The sequence below is a fragment of the Lytechinus variegatus genome, chromosome 8 (genome assembly GCF_018143015.1).
Source record: "Lytechinus variegatus isolate NC3 chromosome 8, Lvar_3.0, whole genome shotgun sequence".
Taxonomy (NCBI): domain Eukaryota; kingdom Metazoa; phylum Echinodermata; class Echinoidea; order Temnopleuroida; family Toxopneustidae; genus Lytechinus; species Lytechinus variegatus.
Genome location: NC_054747.1, coordinates 24,370,275 through 24,392,945, shown reverse-complemented (window position 1 = coordinate 24,392,945; position 22,671 = coordinate 24,370,275).

Here is a 22,671-nt window from a genome sequence, read left to right as displayed (position 1 = left end):
GGAATTGTCCTCGGCGTGCAAAAGCGAACGGCAATGTACCCCCATGCGGTGCGCTAAAGACAACTGCGCGGTGTAAAAATGACCGTTTTTGAACAGGTTTTGGGGGTGTTGTGTCAAGTTAAATCGGCTCTAATATAAAAAAGGGCAAATACGGGCAGCTAAATTTGGTATTGACTTAAAGATTAGACATCTAGTATCCCTAAATTAGACCGCAAAATAGCCAAGCTGGAATAAAATTATTGGAAATGGTTTTTTGACTGATTTGAGTAGGTATGGGTGTGAACATTTTACTAAAAAAAGTTAGGAGGAATATGGGTTAAGGAAAGTGTTTTTTTCAACGTCAAAGGTCAATGACCTTTTCATATATACTGTATAACGGTATCTCCGAGATGGAAAGGCGCAGGTTGGTTATAATGGTGTCAAAATGCACTAATTCTTACCAGAATATAAAATAAAATTAAGTACCTGGAATGCACATTCACCGATAAAATTCAAGGTCAATGACCCTTTTTACATTACGGTATAATGGTATCTCTGAGATGAAATGACGCAGGTTGGTGATCGTGGTGTCAAAATGCACAGAATCTTACAAGAAGATCAAATCAAGTACCTACAATGCTCATTCACCGATGAAATTCAAGGTCAAAGCATTTTAAAAGATCAATGACCTTTTTACACTTTATATATATATATATATATATATATTATTGCATAATGGTATCTCTAACATGAAAAGGCACAGGTTGGTGATCATGGTGTCAAAATGCACAGATTATGACCAGACGATCAAATAGAATAAAATTAAGTACTTAGAATGCACATTCACCCATAAAATTTAAATTTAATTTCAATGACCTTTTATACATTATGTACCGTATTATATAATGTTATCTCTAAGATAAAACGGCGCAGGTTGGTGTTCTTGGAGTCAAAATACACAGATTCTTACGGGAAGATAAAAGAAAAGAAAATTAAATTAAGTATCAAAAATGCACATTCACCCTTAAAATCAAAGGACAAAGACCAATGCCCTTTTCACATTATGATAATGGTATCTCTGAGATAAAAAATCGCAGGTTGGTGATCTTGGTGCCAAAATGCAAAAATTTGTACAAGAAGATTAAACACCAAAATCATTACAAAGAATAAACTTTCACCCTATAGATAAATCTGTATGACATAAGAAAATAACCAAAAAATTATTCTTTGTGTTCATATTTGTGAATAATGTAAATAAAGATGGCTAATTTGTAATGAAGACATTAAGGTTTTATAATTTCAGTTTGAGTTACTGTATATCCTTGGTTTCGCCATGGACATATCCGTTGAGAATATTGTACAAGCATGTACGTGAAAGAGGATGGAGAAAGGGAGAGAAAGCTTGATTGATTTAATCCATTATGTGCTCGACGGTCCAACTCTTGGAGGGTGGCAATATTGATAGAATAAAGTCATGAAACTTCTGTTTATTCTCGTGTGGATCTAAACACTTCGTGTGTCCAATCATAGAGCTAATAGCTCTATGGTCCAATATAATAAAACAGATACTAGTAGACAAACAAAACTTTCATTGACTTTATGAACCAATCAAAGTAGACACACTGCCGTGGATGTAAGCGGTGGGGTCATACCCTATCATCTTTGTGGAGGCGGATGATATTTTTTTTTACAAAAACGTCCTATCCCATACTGCAAGGCAGTCAAGAGTGTATGATGAGATGACTTTGATCAAATCAAGCCGTTAATGAAACATTATGTTCGGACAGTAGTCCCCATATATCTTTGCAATATTATAGGGTGACTGCATCATCTTTGAAAATAATTTTAAAGATTGTTGACAATTTGTCCCACAATTTATTTATTTTTTCGAATTTTAAATCATCATGCTATTTCCACGTATTTATATAAGCCTGTTGTGGCCTGTGATGGATTATAATCATTTCATAAAGCATCTCTTATGACAACGACCAATTTGACCAGCAACAACTATTCTGCAATTAAGTATGTAGTTTTTAAAGGACAAGTCCACCCCAACAAAAACTTGATTTGAATAAAAAGAGAAAAATTCAACAAGCATAACACTGAAAATTTCATCGAAATCGGATGTAAGATAAGAAAGTTATGGCATTTTAAAGTTTCTCTTATTTTCAACAAAATAGTTATATGAATGAGCCAGTTACATCCAAATGAGAGAGTAGATGACATCACTCACTCACTCACTATTTCTTTTGTATTTTATTATATGAAATATGAAATATTTTTATTTTCTCGTCATTGTCATGTGAAATGAAGTTTCATTCCTCCCTGAATACATGGAATTCCATTATTTTAAACTTTTGTGATTCAAGGTCCTAATCGTCAAATTCGTAGAAATTGAAATATTGTATAATTCAAACAATAAGAAACAAAGGAAATAGTGAGTGACGTCATCGGCTCTCTCATTTGGATGACTCGTTCATATAACTATTTTGTTGAAAATATTAAAGCGAAAGTTTGAAATGTCATAACTTTCTTATTTTACATCCGATTTTGATGAAATTATCAGCATTGTGCTTGTCTGATTTTTCTCTATTGATTCAAATCAACATTTTTCTGAGGTGGACTTGATCTTTAAATTAGCAATTAAATGAAGCAATGTGTCATACATTACACCAACGCAATTGTTTTTTTTGTTTAACTGACATTCCCACCAGACTGATCTGGAGAAAGAGCGAAGTCTGGTCCAATACAAACAGAAGGTCATTAGGCTGGGTGAAGTACAGAAAATTGCTAATTATGATTATTTCTATTGCTCTTTTACACGATTTCGAAAGAATATGCAAAAAAATGAATAAAATGTGAAATTTTATGTTAAAATAAACTTCGAACGAGAAATTTGATGCGCGACAATGTGTGTGTGTGTGTTTGAGTTTTGTCAGATGTGTATCAATCAGATATGATTATTTACGTCTGGGACCGACCTCTAACGTCACCATCCGAAAGACGTGACCAGGGCTCGAACCCGGGGCTTGAACCTCTGCATCAATTTGTAACTTCCCCACAGCTTGGATTACAGGCGCACGCCACAACGCCCAGTCAAATCGGCTTTTAACATAGCCTCATGTCAATACATTTGCTTTAAATTCATTATTTTGTTCTTTTGGTGATGGCAGCACCAAAGGCTTTTCTGCCGGTCTTACATGCCGTCTTATCGTTTATAAGCAAACATATTTGTTTTATTCATTTTTATATATTTTTTTAATTGCACACATTTTATCTCTCTTCTTTATCATTTACTATTGTGAACATGGTGAATCTAAATCATTTTTAATTCTCAATTCATTTTTTTTTCAATAAACCTTAAAGGGGTACTCCAGTCTGAACAATATTTATACCTAAGGAATAGAGTATAAATCACAGAGCAAAATGCTGAAAATTTCATCAAAATCGGATTACAAATAACGTATTGAATTTCAAAGTTTGTCAATATTTTGTGAAAATATTTTTATGCACGTTATGAATATTCATTAGATGGGCTGCTGATGTCACATCCCCACTGTCCTCTCTTTAAATGTTATTACATTAAATGAGTATTGCTTCATTTTTCATACAAACGTGTGAATGATGTGTCTCCCTTATAATGAAAAAAGTTGCAGCAATGAATATCTGATGCACTTAATCTGTTGTCAATCCAATTATTTTAGTTCCGAAAAAGAATGTATAAACCTAATTCCGTAATACAAAAGAACAAGTGGGGATATGACATCATCACCTAGCTCACTGAATATTCATATAAAGACATGCCTAGAACTGTTTCACCTAAATAAGGCAAATCTTTAAAATGCCAAAACTTTGTTATTCCATGTCCGATTCGGACCCAATGTTTTGTTTGCCTGATTTTTATTTATCTCTTTAAACTTTCAGTCCGGCTGGAGTATGTATCCCTTTAGTTGAAATGAATTTAATTGAAAAAGTGGCATAATGAGCCAATTTTTTGTAACGGCTGGATAGTATAGTATAGTATTCATTTTCCGTATAAAAAACAAAAAAATGCCAAACGATGGATAGCCCATTTTCAGTTTAGTCTACATGACCATACTGTTCTTCCATGGGGTCCATATACAATGCAAACTAAAAAGTAAACACATACAGGGGCGGAAATCTCTCCCAAAAGGTAGGGGGGACAAGGGTCTGGAAAATTTGACAAGCAAAAAAAAAAGGGTATTACCTAAAATTTAAGGTCATTTCGACGAAAATATATTTGACAAGCAAAAAAAAAAAAAAAAAGGTCATCTCGTCCCAAAACGCATGTTTTATTTCCATTTTCAGTGATATATTTCTTAGCATCACCAAAGACCAAAAATAGTAGGGGGGACATTTGATATTGTGTCCCCCTACTATTTTGAGTAGGGGGGAAAAGACCCCCCTGTCCCCCTGGGATTTCCGCCCATGAACACATATGAAAGAAGCATAACATGTACGGTAAATCAAACAGAATAACAAAATGACATGATATATGTTGTTATAAGAAAAGATCATAAAAGTTAAATAGTTTGGCAAGAATCTACACTAAATTTTTTTATAAGGTACAAAACTTGGGCCTATTCTCTTTCTAATAATGATAAATGATGCATGTATAAAATCTCAAGTTCCATATTTTAAATATGTTGATGACCTCACACTAGTTGAAAGTCGCAAACAATTTCAACCATCCAAATTACCAAACGTGCTCTCTGAATTCGACCAGTGGTCCGTTAGCAATAATACATGTAATATGACACTTAATCCATCTAAATGTCAGTGCATGCATATAATTTTCTCTAGAAATATTGTTGATCAAAATCGTATTTTTATTGGAAATGAATGCTTGAGAACAGTGCAAAAAGCTAAAATACTAGGTATAATTGTTCAGTCTGACTTGAAATGGGAAAGTCATATATCAGACCTTTTATGTCGAAGTAATAAAAAGCTCTATATGCTTCGTTGTCTCAAAACGTATAAATTACCACTATGCGATTTAATAACAGTATATAAGGGTTACATTAGGCCAATTTTGGATTATGGAGTACCGGTTTTTAACGGAAACCTAACACAAAACCAAGTTTCCTGTTTAGAACGTATTCAGTCAAGAGCATGCAAAATTATGCTCGGTGAAAAATACACTAATTATACTGATGCTTTAGAAGTGTGTTCTTTACAATCTTTATCTGAAAGACGAAAACAATTGTGTATGAACTTTGCTGTATCCCTTGCCAACAGCCCACTTTGCAACCATTGGCTACCTATGAACAACGATGTTGATTACTCATTGAGGAAAAGACTTAAATATCGTCAGTTTCATTGTAAAACCAAACGTTTCCAAAACAGCCCATTACCTTACTTTATAAATTTATTAAACGCTAACTTGAAATAAGTTAGAGTTCCTTGATATAGCTAGTTACCCGGTTGATATACATAGGTCTACAAACATCTACTGTGCAAGTTGTGTTTTGCTAATATATCGCGCCTAATACTAATTTGTTATTATTATTAGCTCACAAGCTTCAGATGGAAATTTTACAATTTTTAGAACTTTTTAAACTCAAACACAATTGAATAGGTTTACAGGTTTTTATTAGTCATGATTTTAATGCATGTATTTCACATTGTAACAACTAAAGGGAAACAATGTTTTTTATGCCAATATTTTACTCATTTTAATTAAGATTTCTCATGTGGTGGAAGATGTGTTATTTTACAAACTGCGTCATTCTTCAAATTTTAAGTAATCGTTCTCAGGATTGAGCAGGACGGTTTCTTGGGACGGGCGACCACTCACCCCCCCCCCTTGGTTCTTTTTTTTTTTATCTGTATGCTTAATGAGTGCAAGGTGTGAGGGGTGACTGCTGGGTTGGTGGGTGCAGTTGTTTGATTTAACGTGCTTATGGTTGTTGGATGAATGAGGAGTGTGCTATGAATGTGAATGTTTTTTTTTGTAAGAGATTGTTTGTCGGTCCTATTAATGCATAGCTCCAGTGGGGTTAGCTGACCCTAAGTTCCGCCTGAGCGATGGATTTGAATAACCAATTCCATTGCCCAGGTTGAATGGTGTTGTTGAGGGATTGGCATTCCCTGGCTGGAGCTGTGCATTGAACTTGACTGCTCGCTCGTCCCCGGACACCCTCCTGTCTTTAGTTCTTTTGTTACTTGCTTAAATCTATGTTTTTATTGTTTGAATTTGAGTGGCGATGTTTGTCAATGGGCATTCTTCCACCACCACCACCTTTCAGTCTTCTGGTTGTTCTTTTGTTAAGTTGCATTATATTCTCTTAATCATGTCAAGTTTTGATGTTTTTAAATCACCTATTTATACATGTATATACCTGTAAATTGTACACAATTCAGCCTTTTGGCTGCAACGTGCAATTATTTTGAATAAAACCTTTTCAATTCAATTCAATTCAATTCAAAATTATTGAATTGAATGAATTAGGCTGATATCACGTTATGGAAAAAGGTTTTCAGAAGGAGCAAGGAATAATAAAATGAATATTAATGTAGAAGTGGATAAAAATGAATATGTAATGATTGTAAACTGTCGTCATAATAACACAAAATTCTTGTTCACGCATACAATTTTAAGAGGATAACAATATAAGAGAGTAAAATATAGAAAGGAATTCAAGATAAAAGTACAGATTACGTTGAGACAACATAGAAATAAATATATAAAACATGTATATACACTGATTGGATTCATATGAGAAGTAAGAAATAAAAGTAAAAAGGATCATGGCTTATTGGACAACATTTGTGAAAAAGTTGTCAGCGTGCAAGCAAAAATTATGACATAAGTATTATGATAAATTTCGACATATTCAGAAAATGTATTTCACCTTTCTCTCCTCTCAATTTCTGTTTTTTTTCTTGGTCGTGATTTTTTTTGTCAGGAGCAAGCGCCCCAAAGCCAAGTTCTCCATATGCACGCCACTGAGTTGAAGTTGAGCCCCCCCCCCCCCCCCAGCCTTCGTGGAAAAAGGACCAACGCTCATAAACATAAAAATTGATGAATCCTCCTGATATCATACTACTCGCGCATATTCATTCATTCAATTTTATTTACTTTTATTTACAATGGCAATTTACAGGATTTTTAGTTGACAACAGGCCTAATAAACGAGCTGCTTCGATTTATGAGACGCCAATCGTGTAAAAATTACATAATTGTAGATTATTTTCTTGTTGACGTATGTTTCGAAAACACATATTTACTGTATGTGCTTATAATATTCAAATTTACATTTCCTTCAGGAAGAATACAAAAGGGAAAAGGTATACTCACAAACATCCACGTGTTCCGCTGGTCATGCATGCTAATGGTGGACAAATCGTCGACATGATATATATCACAATGTACAAAGGCCCGCGCGAAATCATATTCCCTCATTTGTTTTCCAGTGAGAAAGTTCCCGCCAACACTGACATTAGGCGCGAAATTTTGAGTTCTATCCCAGAGTTATATCCCTGGTTTCACGGTAGAAAATACACGCATACATGTGTAAGGACGATGGAGAGAGAGAGAAAGAGAAAGTGTGATGGATTGTATATTAATCCATATATTGTTCCCATTAATGTAAGTTTGTGCCAGATAGCCCAACCATCTTGGAGGATGGCAATATCCATAGAGGAAAGTCACGAAGAACTGCTGTTTATTCATCTGTAGATCTGAACGTCTTTATTTTGTCCAATGTAGGGTCTATAACCATGGACCTATGAATCATGATCAGCATACAAATGTTCATTTCATCTTCTTCAGACCTTGTGGTTTGAGCTAGGGGTTAAACCCTTGACCCTTGGAGCTATTATATCTCCACGCTTGACCACCGTGAATGCTAGGAGGACTGGACATGTGCACATGCAGAACGTGGATATATAACATCCACATCCAAGTAGGCAATATTATGCAAGCATTGCCCGCCAGCCAATAGTAATTTCATTAGAGATAATCAATACACCTTGTGAAGAGAAATGTATTTGAAAGAAAAAATACTGATTGATTAATGTTCAAATAATAACGCGTGTTCATAATTTAATGCAGTCAAAATGTTTTATTTTGGCTACTTTTGCATTCTAAAGACAAAAAATTCCTCTGCGGTCGCTCCACTTTTGCAGTCAATCATGATATAATTTTCTAGTTTCTAATTCATGTTATCTCGATTTTTAAGTATGCATACTCATTTTTGTCTATTAATTGTGAATCTTAATCATTTTACCCGGGGGCCACTTGCATTGACGAGTGGAGACCAAGCGCGACCAAAAAACACGTAAAAGGGATGTTTTTTCAAGATAGCACGTTACGTATATACGTAATGTGATAAGGGTGTCAAAAACCCAAAAATAATGAAGGGTATCTATTTCGATAGGAAAGTTACGTGTTTAGGGTCAAATTTGCGGGGACGATAAAACAAAATCAAAATGTTTTATTAAGGATGTCCTTTTCGCCCCAACACTACGTGTCTAGAGTCCGATTTGCGCGAGGTGTGGAAGGTGGGGTCGTCTTAAACCAAATTATGTGTAAAGGCGAAACCGGCGACCGACGTCCGTGACATAACAATAAAATGTTCCTGTACTTGTTAAAGGGTACATTTCGGGGGATATTTGCCAAGAGTATCGTTTTGTTTCCAATACGTGTTAAGGGTAGGGTTTCACACGCCAATACGAATATGGATATTACGTGTTTAGGGTGCTTTCACTGCCAAATGCGTCCCTATGCGCAGAAAAGGGCAAAGAAAAAATGAGAGTGGTATCCACTCGCCAATGGAAGTGGCCCCTGGTCATTTCAGATTCTCATTATTTGCATGTTGCTGAGTACATAATATTGTACACAATTTAGTCTACGACCGCAATAATGTTTTTCAATATTATTAACGACTCCATATGAAATGTAGGCCTACTTCAAATAAAACTTTGATCATGAACCAATCAAACCATCCTTACATACACCGGCGTGGATGTGAGCGGTGTGCTCTTATTATTCTTATTCTGGCATATATTTTGTGGGAGTGATATATATATTTTTTAAATACTTCATAACAGTTAAGTGTATAATCAATGGCATTGATCAAATCAATGGAGTGATACGATAGGTCAAAAACATTTCCGACATATCTCTACAATTTTATTCTTTTATAGGGTAATTACATCATCTCTGAATATAGTTTTAAAGATTGTTCAAATTCTGTCCTTTCCGCTATATTTTCCTTTCCATTTTAATCATCGTGATATTTCCAAGTTTTTTGAAGTTGTGGCCTGTGACGGCATATCATTTCATAAGACATCCCTATGCCCGCTAACCATCATCTAAATATCTCACCTATAAAAAGTTAGTAAACTAGTTTTCATTTCAATTTTAGTTTTAATTTATTGTTCACATGGAAATTCGTTCTGCTGATTCGACTTTAAAGAGCAAATTTGTTTGTGTTTTTTATCCTTATTTGCCAACTGTGATGTAACAACTAATTTATATTATTATATTTTTCTAGTTCTTAGAGGAAAGAAATTGAATAAACCTAATCTCATATAACAAAATACAAAAGAACAAGTGGAGACGTGACATCATTAGTCCACCTAATGAATATTCATACAGACTGTTTTTTTACAAAATATTGATAAATTTTAAAATTCAATAACTTTGCTATTTGTCCGATTTTGACGAAATTTTCGGCATTTTGCTCAGTGAATTCTGCTCTATGTATTGAGCTATAAATACTTTCAGCCTGGACCACCCCTTTCGTTCTTCTTCCCCTTACTTTCCTTTGATGCACATTATACTTTCAAGAACTTGAGCAATCTTCAAGGCTCACTCACTACGCTCGCTTACATACCCCTTGAACGACGTTTTAGACACTATTCTGTTCTCAAGTGCTTTAATTTAATTTCCATAGCAATAGCCATCTGGAAAAAAAATCGAGATAGGCCTTATCTGTTAACACAATAAGTGAGAAATGGTAGTATTCTTGTATACACGGAGCCCCATATATGCATAGCCCTTGATGTGATAACTACTGTAAACTACGTAATACTTGAAAGACTGTTTGGACAACATTTCCCGACCATTCTGTCCTATGATATAGTAATAATTGAAAACAATTTCACTCGCCTAGTTCCCACATTGATTTACATCATTAACGCTATCGAACATGAAGAATAATTATATCTGGGTCGAGCGAGGGAAATAAAACTTTCCATCTCCGGTGATCAAACGAAGTCGGGAAACTCTTTCATGAAATTTGTGAACGTGTTTCGTAGACAATAAAATCCAAGGATATCCCTTAAATTGCTAGAAGTCAGTGCTAACAATAATGGAACCCCGCCTTGACCCCCCTGACCCATGGTCTGCACGGTATTTTATATAGCTCCATGCTGGCCAGTATTATAGCTCTATGGTCTGAGGCATTAGTATACTTTCTGGCAGAAGACGATTTTGTTACAAGCTGTACATGCATGGAGGGAAGGAGAGGGATCAACAGAGCTCCAAAGCTTACCACATACATCTCTTTTTGGGACATAGCCCCTTGATAGTTATACCAGTGAGAAAAATCAAAATTTTAAAAGTTGCATAACATACGAGAGTGGCAAAATCATTTTTCTATTTAAAAAAAACTCCCTGCTCACCTGAATAATTGTTTATAGCCTAAATGTTTCGTATGAAATATATTTAACCAACAAAAGAGAATTATATTTGGCTTTAAAATTCAATGATGAGCCACCCCATGGGCGGAAATCCCAGGGGGGACGTGTACCCCTAATAAAAAGAGCAGGGGGGGGACACAATATCAAATGTCGCCCCTACTATATTTTTGGTCTTTTATGATGGGAAAATTAATTAATGCATCATTCACCTTCAAAATAATACATGTATTTTGGACTAAATGACCTTACATTTTGAGTGAAAGCCTTTGATTTTTTTTGCTTGTCAAGTTTTCCAGAGTGAGTAAAATAAGATAAGGGGAAGACTTGTATAAAAATAAAAACAATCTTTCATGTCACTTTATAAAAATTCTTGCTCACACTTCGCGCTCGCATTGCCTGTTAGATGATTTTCAATATGGAGCTTAAATATCAAGTTTGGAAGTCAACATTATACATTTCACCTCGGAAATCGAACTTTCATAATTTTGTGTGATTTACAAACTGATTTCTCAAAAAGTGCTCTGTAAAAGAGACAGCTTTATCGTCTGAATATTGACATTTTCTACTCGCACTGAGCGCTTGCAACATTCGATTTATTCAGAACCTATTATTTTTGTGTATTCCATTTAGTTTTGAATAATATCCCTTTTCAAGTCTGATTGTCAAAACGTAGCAGATAGCGCTAATCGCATTTTCAATAGGCGATTTATGTATGTCTCAATATTGATTTTCATGAGAGTTTATCAAAGATTTTGGCTCGCGATTTGCCCTCGCATTAATGGTTGAAAATATTTAAACTGATGCATTCTATTCATAATTACTAAAGTGCTTGAAATGTACAGTTTTCAGGCCGTAATATCATGAGATTTCTCGCCCTCATAAGGCATTAATTAAGATATTAATTCAATGATCAATATCCACCTCACAATTTTCATACAAATTGCTTGAAATATATATAAAGCTGCAATTGACTTTTTTCAGATCGGAATATCAAATAGTTTAAGCTCGCGATACGTGTAGAATGCCGAGATTCTCGGTCTAAATCTGAAACACGCGCATGTTTATTCCGCTATTCAGCTTGTTCTTTATTTAAATCATCTAGTTTCAGATTACAGTATAAAAAAATTTCGGCTCGCGCTTTGTCCCGGGGGGGGGGGGCACTCAGTATATAATGCATAGTGGGTATGTGCCGCGGAGGGGACCCCCATTTTCACACTCAAATTTCCGTTCCAAGGCATAGCATTTTTGCCTTGTTGAGAAAAAGAACAAAGAAAGCCGCTCCAAGGCATAGCATTTTCTTCTTATCGAGAAAAAGAAGAGAGAAATCCGCTCCAAAGCTTCGCATATTTTTCGTTACGCCGCTCCGATCGCATTGAATGAGCTGCAATTTTGGTGAAAAGCGGCCGCAGAGCTCCCCGGCGGAGGCCGCGCTAGCTGCATCATGCACGCATGACCGTTCCATAGGGATGCATACGCACTCACACGCTGGCGATCCGTTCCAAGGACCCCCGTTTTCACAAACATTTGTCGTTCCGAAGCCCGTTCCGAGGACCCTCCTTTTTAGAGTAAGCCCGCTCCAAGGCCCCCGTTTTTTGTCTCGCCCGCGGCACACCCCCACCACTTTTTTGGTCGAGTGCCCCCCCCCCGCTTTGTTAATATTATTTATTTTATTTTATTAATATAGAAAGATCCCCTATTACTCATCCTTTTCATGATTTGCAAAACATGAGTAGAGTGTTCCGTTGTTTAGGTCTTAATCTCGAATTTTTCTGCTCACGCTTCGCTTGCATCAATTGTTAGTTATAGCTACCCTGTTCATCATTACAAAAATTGATTGAAATTTTCGATTCTTTTTGTAGAAATGTCAAAAATGTTCAGCTTGTGATTCGCGCTAGCATTATTTGATTGTTGGAATATGTAACGTCTTCATGGCAAAGTGCAAGCAGTCCTTACCTTTTCGATCGATTCAAATTAAACGTATATGAACGTTTTCTGGCTGCATTATGAAAGATTTCTGCCTGCCTGCACTCGCATTATTAATGTAAGGACCGGGTGTGAGGAAGACCCCCAATTATTTATCCTTTTCATGGTTTACAAAACATGTATAGAGTGTGTTGTTCTTAGGTCTAAATCTCATAAATTTTCCGCTCGCGCTTCGCGTTCGCATCAATTGTTTAGTTATATACCTATTATATATTTAAGTTACAAAAAGTGCTTGGAATTTCTAGTCTTTGGTTAAAAATTTCAAAAAATTTCAGCTCGCGCTTCGCGCTCGCATTGTTTGAATGTTGAAATATGTAACGTCTTAATGGCTAACTACCGGCAGTCTTTAACAGTACCTTTTCCATCAGTTAACCTCTGCTCGCACTTCGCATTCGTAGTAAATATTTGGTTATATATACATCTTTTAGGATAACAAACATTGCCCAACATGTTCAAATTTTAGGAAAAACTACATAAATTTGCCCAAACATTTTGCTCGCGCTTCGCATTATATAAAAAATGACAATGATATTATGTATTTATGTTGATTTATAAGAATAAAGCTAAAAGTGACAAATGAGGACTACTCCTTCAATGAAACAAAAAAAAATTACCTTCATTGTGAACTTTTACTTTTCGCCAGCCAAGTTGGACTTTTACTTTGGATTATTAATCGGATATATTGCACATCTGTCAAGAGACGTAAGATCAATATTTATTAATGTTTTATTTATGATTGTTGATGTATAATCAATTTCCTGTAATAAAGAAAAGGGGAATTAAATGTCAAATTGTTCCATTGTTATTTGTGGTAGTATCGTAACAATGTGGGTAATTTTTTGTCACATATAACCTTGGGTTTGGGTCCCATCTATCAAATGAAAGTAAAGGTTTTGACAGAATGTCACACTTGAGTGAGCACTGTCCATTTTTGTAAAGCTCGCAGAAATCTGTTTGCGCAGAAATGCTCGTTTTCACGCTGTGTCAAGGGGAAAGGGCGAAATCAAACTTACCCTGCGAAACATTTCTCATACATTTCCCTTTCAATTTTAGTCGATTGAAATAAAACGGATACATTCCAGCATTTTGTAACAATTTTGCCACCCAAATTGAAATTTCAACATTTAGTAAGCACAACCTTTACCCTTTTGTGTGCCAGCTGGATCTGAATCTTTACAAAAGTTAATATCAGACATCTCCAGCATTTTTCATCATTTTTTTATCATTTAAAGTGGGTTTACATTTCATTTTTAATTTGATACTTGTTTCCTCCACACTTTTCCCAAGCTTGAAAAATATTCAAACAAAATGAAAATGAAGCCTTAGGCATTTCATGTAAATCACAGCTCAGTGTAAAGCAAATATCGTCAAGATGGCCTCGGTGTGTGAGGGAGTGGGGTGGGGCGCAATGCACTCTTCGAAGTGTTTTGGGCAAGGAAACAAGTTTAAAAGGGTAAAATATACCATCAAATCAATTTACCAGCTAAATCCACGTGTTCTTCATGATTAAGGTATACTTTTATTCGCATAACTATTTCCAAGTTCTGCGCAAATCATTTTTCACTAACTTTTCAAAGTAGTGCTCACTCAAGTGGAAATTTTTTCGACAGTTATATCGTAATTTGCTTATTAAATGGATCTGTACCAATGTTAAAAATGTGGAAAAATCTTTAGGATATTACAAATATATGATTTTACAGGATTTTTTCTAAGTGTAAACTTTTTTTGATACTCACTGTATTGGGGAGTGTGGAGTGTCGAGTTTTGTCATTTTTTTTACTAATACGAGTTTCTGTGGCATCTCACACAGAGCTGCTCAAAATGATACAAAGTATTACTATATTCTCCATTATCTATAAACTTAGTTCTTGTCACTTTTTGAAGTCGCATGATGTGTCAAATGCATTTTTATTTTGAAATTTGATAACGGTCACGTGAAAATTTAGTCCAACTTACAGGGAAACTATGGAATATCTTTTTCATGATTTCAGATTTAGATTATACTCATTTTGCCAGTACCTCTACCTCTTTCGGGTTAGTTATCTGCGACTGAAGGGGTACTCCGGGACAAAAAAAATATAGGCTACATGTAGGACAGATAAGTAAAATCAAACAAACACAATAATGAAAAAAAATCATCATTATCGGTCAATATTTCAGTGAAACAGTTTTACCCATAATTAATGAATATAGCACACTCTAAAAAAAAAGAAGTTTACCAAATATTAGATTAAATGGGAACATGCATGTTCGTTGGGTAAAAACAGATTTTGTCATTTCCCAACTTAATTATTTTACTAGTCTTCGAACTACTGCAGTGCACGTATGTAATAAACCGACATTGAGCTGAATAAAAAAAAATAACAAATTAATAGAATTTGAAAATTTAGAAAGCTTTTGTGAAAACACCTATATGCACGCCGGAAAAATCATTCTTTAAGATGGGCTGATCATATCATTTACTGATTATTCTTTGAAGTAAGAATTATGTATATCCTATATCCGTTGTCTTTTATATCTTCTTTTAGGTAAAGATAATAAGTATGATGATAATATTATCAATAATAGTGATATTTATTGTTATAACAACACGTTCATCAACACGTTGCTCTTCGGTGTTTCATTGTTGTCTTCTCCTTATACACTGTAAAAAACTGTGGTGTTAAAACTGACTCTAATTGGTGTTAATAGAGGACCCCACCCTGAGGTGTTAAAATAACACCCTAGAGATTGAACAAAACACCAAAGAGTGTAAATGTAACAATAGGTGTTGTAATAACACCTATAGGTGTAAAACTAACACCACCAATTTAACACAAGTGTAAAATAACTGGTGTGATCCTTTATGTACACCGGTTAATACCGCAGTTTTTGCTGTGTATGAGATGTTGGAGAATGATTGCCACTGATATTTCCTTTAGTTTTGTAGAATGAGAATGTATTTTTCAAAAAGCATGGACTTAGTACCGAATGCTCTTCCGTCGCAAGAACTACCAGAGAGTCGAAAGTATCAATTGATATACTTTCTGCGGCAACTCGCATATAGCTGTTGGAAATGATCTCATACAAACTATCATCATTTGATATTTTCAATTTTCTACAAGATTAGTTTTTAGTGCTCGTCATTTTTTGAAATCACATGTTTAGTAAAATTCATTTAATTCTTTAATTTCATGACCATGATGACGGTCGCCTGAAAATTTAGTGATTTTTTTAAGACACAGGTTAACGATGAAATATCTTTTTAATTTTTTTTTAGATTTACATTCATTCAATATGAAAAATACCACTCGAAAGTAGAATTAAACAATGCAAAATGACGTAATATGCATACATGTACTGACCAATAAATACAATTTGTACATTCAAATAAGAAACCAACATAACGAGAATATTTATAATATGCAACATCTGTATAGCGCTTAATAAAAATGTTTCTAACCTCTGTATACTACTAACCCAGCTGCAGCATGGCTACCCTGATTGGGCGCTCGAGCAATCAAGGAATTCCTTCCTACCGAGTACCCATTTACTACACCTGGGTAAAGAGTGGCAAGTGTAGATAAACGCCTTGCCAAATGATGCGATTGCTGCTGTAGGATTTGAACCCCGAACCTTGTGGGGCAAGGTAAGAGGGAAGCAAAACGATTAAAATCTTGTAGGCAGTTGTCCGTATACAAAAAATCAAATTTTTAACATAAATACTTCCAATAGACAAAATTATTGTACACATGGGCGCGTCGTGGTCTAGTGTTTCACACTCTCGCCTTACAGAGGGTAGTTGGTTCAAATCCTAGTCATTGTTTTCCTTCAGCAAGAAATTTAACCACACTGTGATGTACTCAGGTGCAGGCGAAGTGAATGGCCTCGACGCATTAGCGCCGATATGGCGGCTCAGCTATGGCCGGGGTAATAATATACCAATTATGAAAGCGCATTTGTGCTCATATTAACAACGCTTTATAAATGTTTATTATCATTATTATACATTCACGCATCAAACATAGAATGATCGACACCCAGCACACATACATGATGATGGCCATGGGAAGATGGGGTGCTTAATTGGGGTGCTTAAGCTCCGCTAAAATATTCCTTGTGGATGCTGCTGCTGCGTGCGTTATTTTCCGATAAAATATTTTATGGGATAAAGTTGTAGAGATGAACTTCACCTTGAAAGCACATCAAAATTTGTAAAACATTCACTTGTAACATTAGTAAGATACAATTAAAACATTTTCTTAACATTTTTAAAATACTAAAATACTAAGAAAATGTTAAAAATGTTTTTTTTTCATGTCGCTGTTTAAAGTTAGGAAAATGTTTCGGAATAGTTACACCAAATGAGTGATTCATACTCTCTGCTTTCTGAGTTGAATACATGTGTCTAGATTTTTCAAATATTTTAGGATGGATTCTTTTTCGGATCACATCTAACATTTTCTGACGATCACTGCTATTGAGATTTGACTTTCCGTCGCAGGTTTTTACTAAGATACGGAAAATTGAATTTACCTTTACACACCAAACTTTTTGTTCGACATAGTTCATGTTGGCCAGTAAGGCAAGGAAAGAACGAGTCAACACTTGATCTAACTTTCGTTTCAAAACGAGCAAAGTCCTTGGACGATTTGTAATTTTCATGCCCACATTTCATTTCAGCCTCCAGTCGAAGGTTGTGCTAACTAAAGGAGCCCTACCGGGTAAGTCTAAGAGAATTCGACAAAAACGACAACGGAACCTTGCCAATGACTTGGCGTATCGACTGGAATTACACACAGGAATGATTCTGTTGCGATGCCCTCTGATTTCATGACATTCTGAACACCTTCGGCAAAATGTCCATCACTGTCGGTTGTTACCCCTTTTACCAGCAGTCTATATGGCTTCTGTAAAAGTTGCTTAGCACATTCTTCACCTCCTTTCCGTTCATCTCCAATATTTTCATGAAATTTGATGTTGGCAGTGCATTTATCATGATTAGGACATTTCGGCTCTTTCCCCGATCTCACTAGCCTCTGACCATATCGGCAAAGTTTATTTGTGGTATGATGAGCAATTATGAATTTATCATTCGTTTCGTTCTCAACCACAACATCCCTGGCCTGTGTAGCTGGTTGAAATGGCGTTCTGCCTCCTCCATGACTCAACGGGGTGTTATACTGTCTATCTATTTCTATATTGATCGGAGTATTCTTACTCAGTCCACGGCTCTCCAGAACATCACGGACCTTTTTTCTTTTTTGAAGCATATTGTGGTCGTTTGTTGCTTGCACGATCTTCCCACATTTGTTTGCACTCTCCTGCAAACTTCTCATCGATGGTGCAGGAGTGCTCATTGCTGTCAAAATTCTCCTGGCAGCAGTTCCGCTGATGCTGGTCTGGTATAGACCTACCTGGAGTGCCAAGTTGGGCACTGCTTGTTTTCTGCCGGGTCTACTATTTCGGATCTCTCTATAAAGTTTTGTCGGTGCGCAGTCAAAATCACAAGACTTGCATCTGAACTTTGCTGTAATCGCCAGTCCTCTTATCGTTTCCGATTCCTCTGGCAAAAGCCAATTGGGCTCTTTGCATGTCGGGCTCCCACTCGAGTGTTGTCTAGTTATGTCATTAAATGTTTCGACCAACTTCTCCATGTCTATTATCCTATGTCCAAGAGCATTTCCGTCGGGAGAAGTGTTTGATTTGATTTGATTTATTTAAACACGGTAAAAAGCCCTCCCTCGATCAGCCAATGGCTGGTTTTCAGAGAGGCCGTGCAATATACAAACAAATACAAAGAATAACAAATCATAACAAAGTAAAAGAAGTAAAACAAAAGTCTATATACAGAAACAAAGAGGGAGGATAAAACAAAACAGAAATAAAATCAATACAGAAAAAAGACACAATTGTAACAAACATAAAAAGAAAGTTTGGTAAAAAAAAAAGGGAATCAAGATTTCAGGACTTTTTCAATTTCAGATTCAAATGAATTTAGATTTGGTAAAGTGCGAATATGTTCTACCAATGAATTAAAATCAAGTATGGCAAAATATAGGCTGCTATTTCGTGCAAAGTCTGTTTTGTGTGTTTTAGGTTTATTATATTGTTTGAGTTACGGAGTGTGTGAGTAGAATGTTTCTTAAGACTAATCCTATTACATATAAAATGCGGTAAAATCCTATTGAGTAACATAAATGTTAATACAAGTGCTGTTTTTTTTCCATCTGAGGACGATTTGTTCAGCATTCAATTTGGTGTATAATGCTGATGTGCTGAACAGGGAATCTACTTTGAGCACAATTGGAAGAGCCCTATTCTGCATTACAACGAGACGGTTAATTTGAGTATTTCCTGCATTTCTCCAAATATATGAACAATAGTCAAAGTGGGGTAAAATAAGACATTTATACAATGACATAGCAGTATCTTGAGATATATATGGTCTCACGCGTTTTAAACAGTATAGACTTGAAGTAATTTTGCTTTTCATCTTATCAATTTGGTCATTCCACGTCATATATTCATTTAGTACCACGCCGAGATATTTACATTTGTGCATACGATTAATAGGAAAATTATTTATCTTAATCTGAACATTGGCAAACTGACGTTGCTTGCGTTTTGACGAAATGATCATATATTCACACATGTATCATCGGCATATTGTGATAATGTACTGTGCCGAACAACTTTGGTTATATCATTCAAATACATTATAAAAAACATCGGACCAAGGATACTTCCTTGGGGTACTCCACAAATAACCGAACGGGACTCAGAATAATTCCCATTGATAACAGTTACCTGCTTACGCATATGAAGATAGTCTTTTACCCAGGCCAAACTTTGATCATCAAATCCATACATACGCATTTTATCGATGATGACGTCATGGGGAACCATATCGAACGCTTTCTTTAAATCTAAGGTAACCATTTCGACCACAAGACCTTTATCTAAGCGAGCTCGAATATTTTCGGTAATTGTTAGGAGCGCAAAAGAGGTAGAGAACTTCGGAGGAAAACCGAATTGCATATCTGTAAACATGGTAAATAGGTTATTTTCTTGAAAATATTTATATATCTGTTTGAATACTAGTTTTTCAAGAATCTTTGATAAAACAGGGAGAATAGAGATCGGTCTATAGTTCAGCGGATCCTTAACATTACCACCTTTAAAGATAGGAGTCACACGGGCTGATTTCCAGTCGTCTGGAATCTTACCCTCAGCAAGAGATAAGTTCATGATGTGACACAGCGGCTTAAGAATATAAGGTAAGCAATCGTTTAAGATACAAGTCGGGAGTTCGTCTAATCTTGTTGCTTTATGTCTAGAAATGGTGTCAAAAGACTTGTCACGCTCAGTGATTTGTAAGGAAGAAAAGACAGTTTCCGTTTTATCGAGATACTGAATGGCATTGCCTTTTGTGAGCGAATTAGCAAGTTTTAAGTTTTTAGATACGTCCACAAATGAATTATTCATAACATTTGCAATATCTTTATGATTAACATATTCAGTGTTTCCGCATTGAATGCAATTTATTACATTTGACTGATTGGACTTTGCCATCAGAGTTCGTAAGAGTTTCCAAATTTCTGAGGGTTTACCTTTATTTTTCAAAATAGTTTCAGTAACATAGTCTCTCTTATATTTGCGAATAAAAGTTGTTACATGGTTTCGAGATGTTTTATACGTATTCCAATCCCTCTGTAAGTTAGTTACTGTTAGTTAGTTAGTTTAATAGTTAGTTTGCTTTATGTTTGTCCCTTTCTTTCATAAGCATATTAATTTCATCATTCATCCAAGGAGCACCTTTCTTCCTAATGCTCCTGCGTTTTAAGGGAGCATGTTTATCAATAATTTTCCTAAAAGCAGTGTACCATTTACTGTAAGAATTTGTAACATCATCTGTACTAATACCCTTTTTACACAGGATTTTCTTAACCCCGGACTATCGCTAACCCCGTACTATCCTTAACCCTGTACTATATTTTTTCCTTTTCACACATGCCAAATTGTTATTGCTAACCCCGGATAAGGAATGCTTGCTTTTTACACACGAAACTCGCTAACCCCGGACTAGTGGTTTTTGTCGATCATTCGTAGTACAAGTACTTCACTCGTACACTTTTTACACACGCTAAAATTTCCTTAACCCCGTACTATAGCACGGGGTTAAGCTTAGCCCACTTTCGTTTACACATGCGATCTTAACCCCGTACTATTGCTCTTAGCACCGCAATTGGTGGGATAACCCTGCTTTTTTGCAGGGCCAAATAATCCCGTACTATAGGTGGGGTTAGCCCACTTTGCAAAAATGCTGTGTAAAAAGAAAGTGGGCTAAGCTTAACCCCGTACTATAGGTGGGGCTAAATTGCCATTTAGCCCCACCTATAGTACGAGGTTAAGGAAATTTTAGCCTGTGTAAAAAGGGTATTAGTGTCTCACACCAAGATTCAGCATATAAATCATTAAATAAACTGTTGAGATTAATACTTTTCAGGTTTCGAGATTCTATGTATTTATGGATGAGATTGGTGCTTTACATTTACCAACTGCAGCTACAACCATGTAGTGGTCGCTAAGACTGATTGGTACTACATCGCAAAATTGAACAAAGTCATCATTTGATGACATAAACAAATTAATAATAGTACTAGTTTCACGTGTTATTCTCGTTGGCTTAGAGACGAATTGTCGTAACCCATACTCGTTTGAAAGATTCAATAGTTTCTTTGTGTGACTTGATGGCTGACTTTTCAGAACATCACAGTTTAGGTCACCAACAGTTATATAATCGTTTGGTTTCGAATCTAGATTTTTTTAAATTCTACAAAGCAACTTGTTAATGAATCTGGTGGTCGGTACCAAACCACAATATAAAACGGTTTTTGTTTAAATGATTCAACTTTAATACAGAGTAATTAAAGGTTACATTTTAGCTCAATGATAACGAAATATTTAATTGAATTCCGTATATATAATATAATACCTCCTCCTTGTCTATTTCTATCTACACGAATTGTATTAAACCCATCTACCATGTCTACATCGAGCGTACAATCATTTATGTTGTCATCCAGCCTGGTTTCACACAAAGTGAATACATCGATACTCTGAAGGGTTAACAGATTTTGAACTTCTTCGAGATTCTTTAAAAGGGAGAAAACATTTAAATGACAGATCTTTAAGCCACGATGCATACCTAAGTTTCTAAATACTGATTCACAATCTTCATAATGAAATTGATTGTTAGCAGGTTCCTTTCTATTGTCATTAACATTATATTCAGGTACATCATGAAAAGGTGACGTATCAAGTGTGCATTTATTACATATCCAATCAGCAGAAGAGTGGAAATGAGCCGGTCAAGGTTACCCTTTTCTGGTCAGATATGGAATGTCAGACATTTATCCTATCCACTGGTAGTAAACATTCAACCCCTCGAATTTCCTCCTTATTTTTTTCAATTTTTTTTTAGTGCCACTTTAACACACGAGTCTATGGGAAATGAATTAGGCCTGTGAGCCCTGAACTGACCGAAATTATGGTTAGTCTTATTTCAGGCCATTTAACTTTTGTTTGAGCTGGGCAAGTACCTGATTAACGTATTAATTTTGTTCCACTGTTTATTGAATCAGTGAATTACAACAAAATCTATCGAGGGATTGATTTTTTTATAAGCCATGATTTAACACGTGAGTGAATGGGGGTCTGTAATACTCATGTGTGCCCCAAACAACAAGGTCCAATCTGGACTCTGTACATGAAATGCCGTGGCCTTGTAGCCAGCTCTGTGCTGTCAGCATGGTCAGTGCATGGTCAGCGGCTGTGCAGATTGCATGCAGTGCAGCGAATTAATGGTACTGGTGTGTTCTCACGAGCGACGTGCCGGTATGTAGACTCTTCACTAGTCGCTTTGGAGCTATTTTTACGGAGATTGCCTTCGCCAGGGTGTAAAACGGAAAACGCACCCCCGGACCTCCCTACAGAAACACACCTTCACACATCCTCACACACACACACTCATTGATACCCTTACACCAGGCAAAC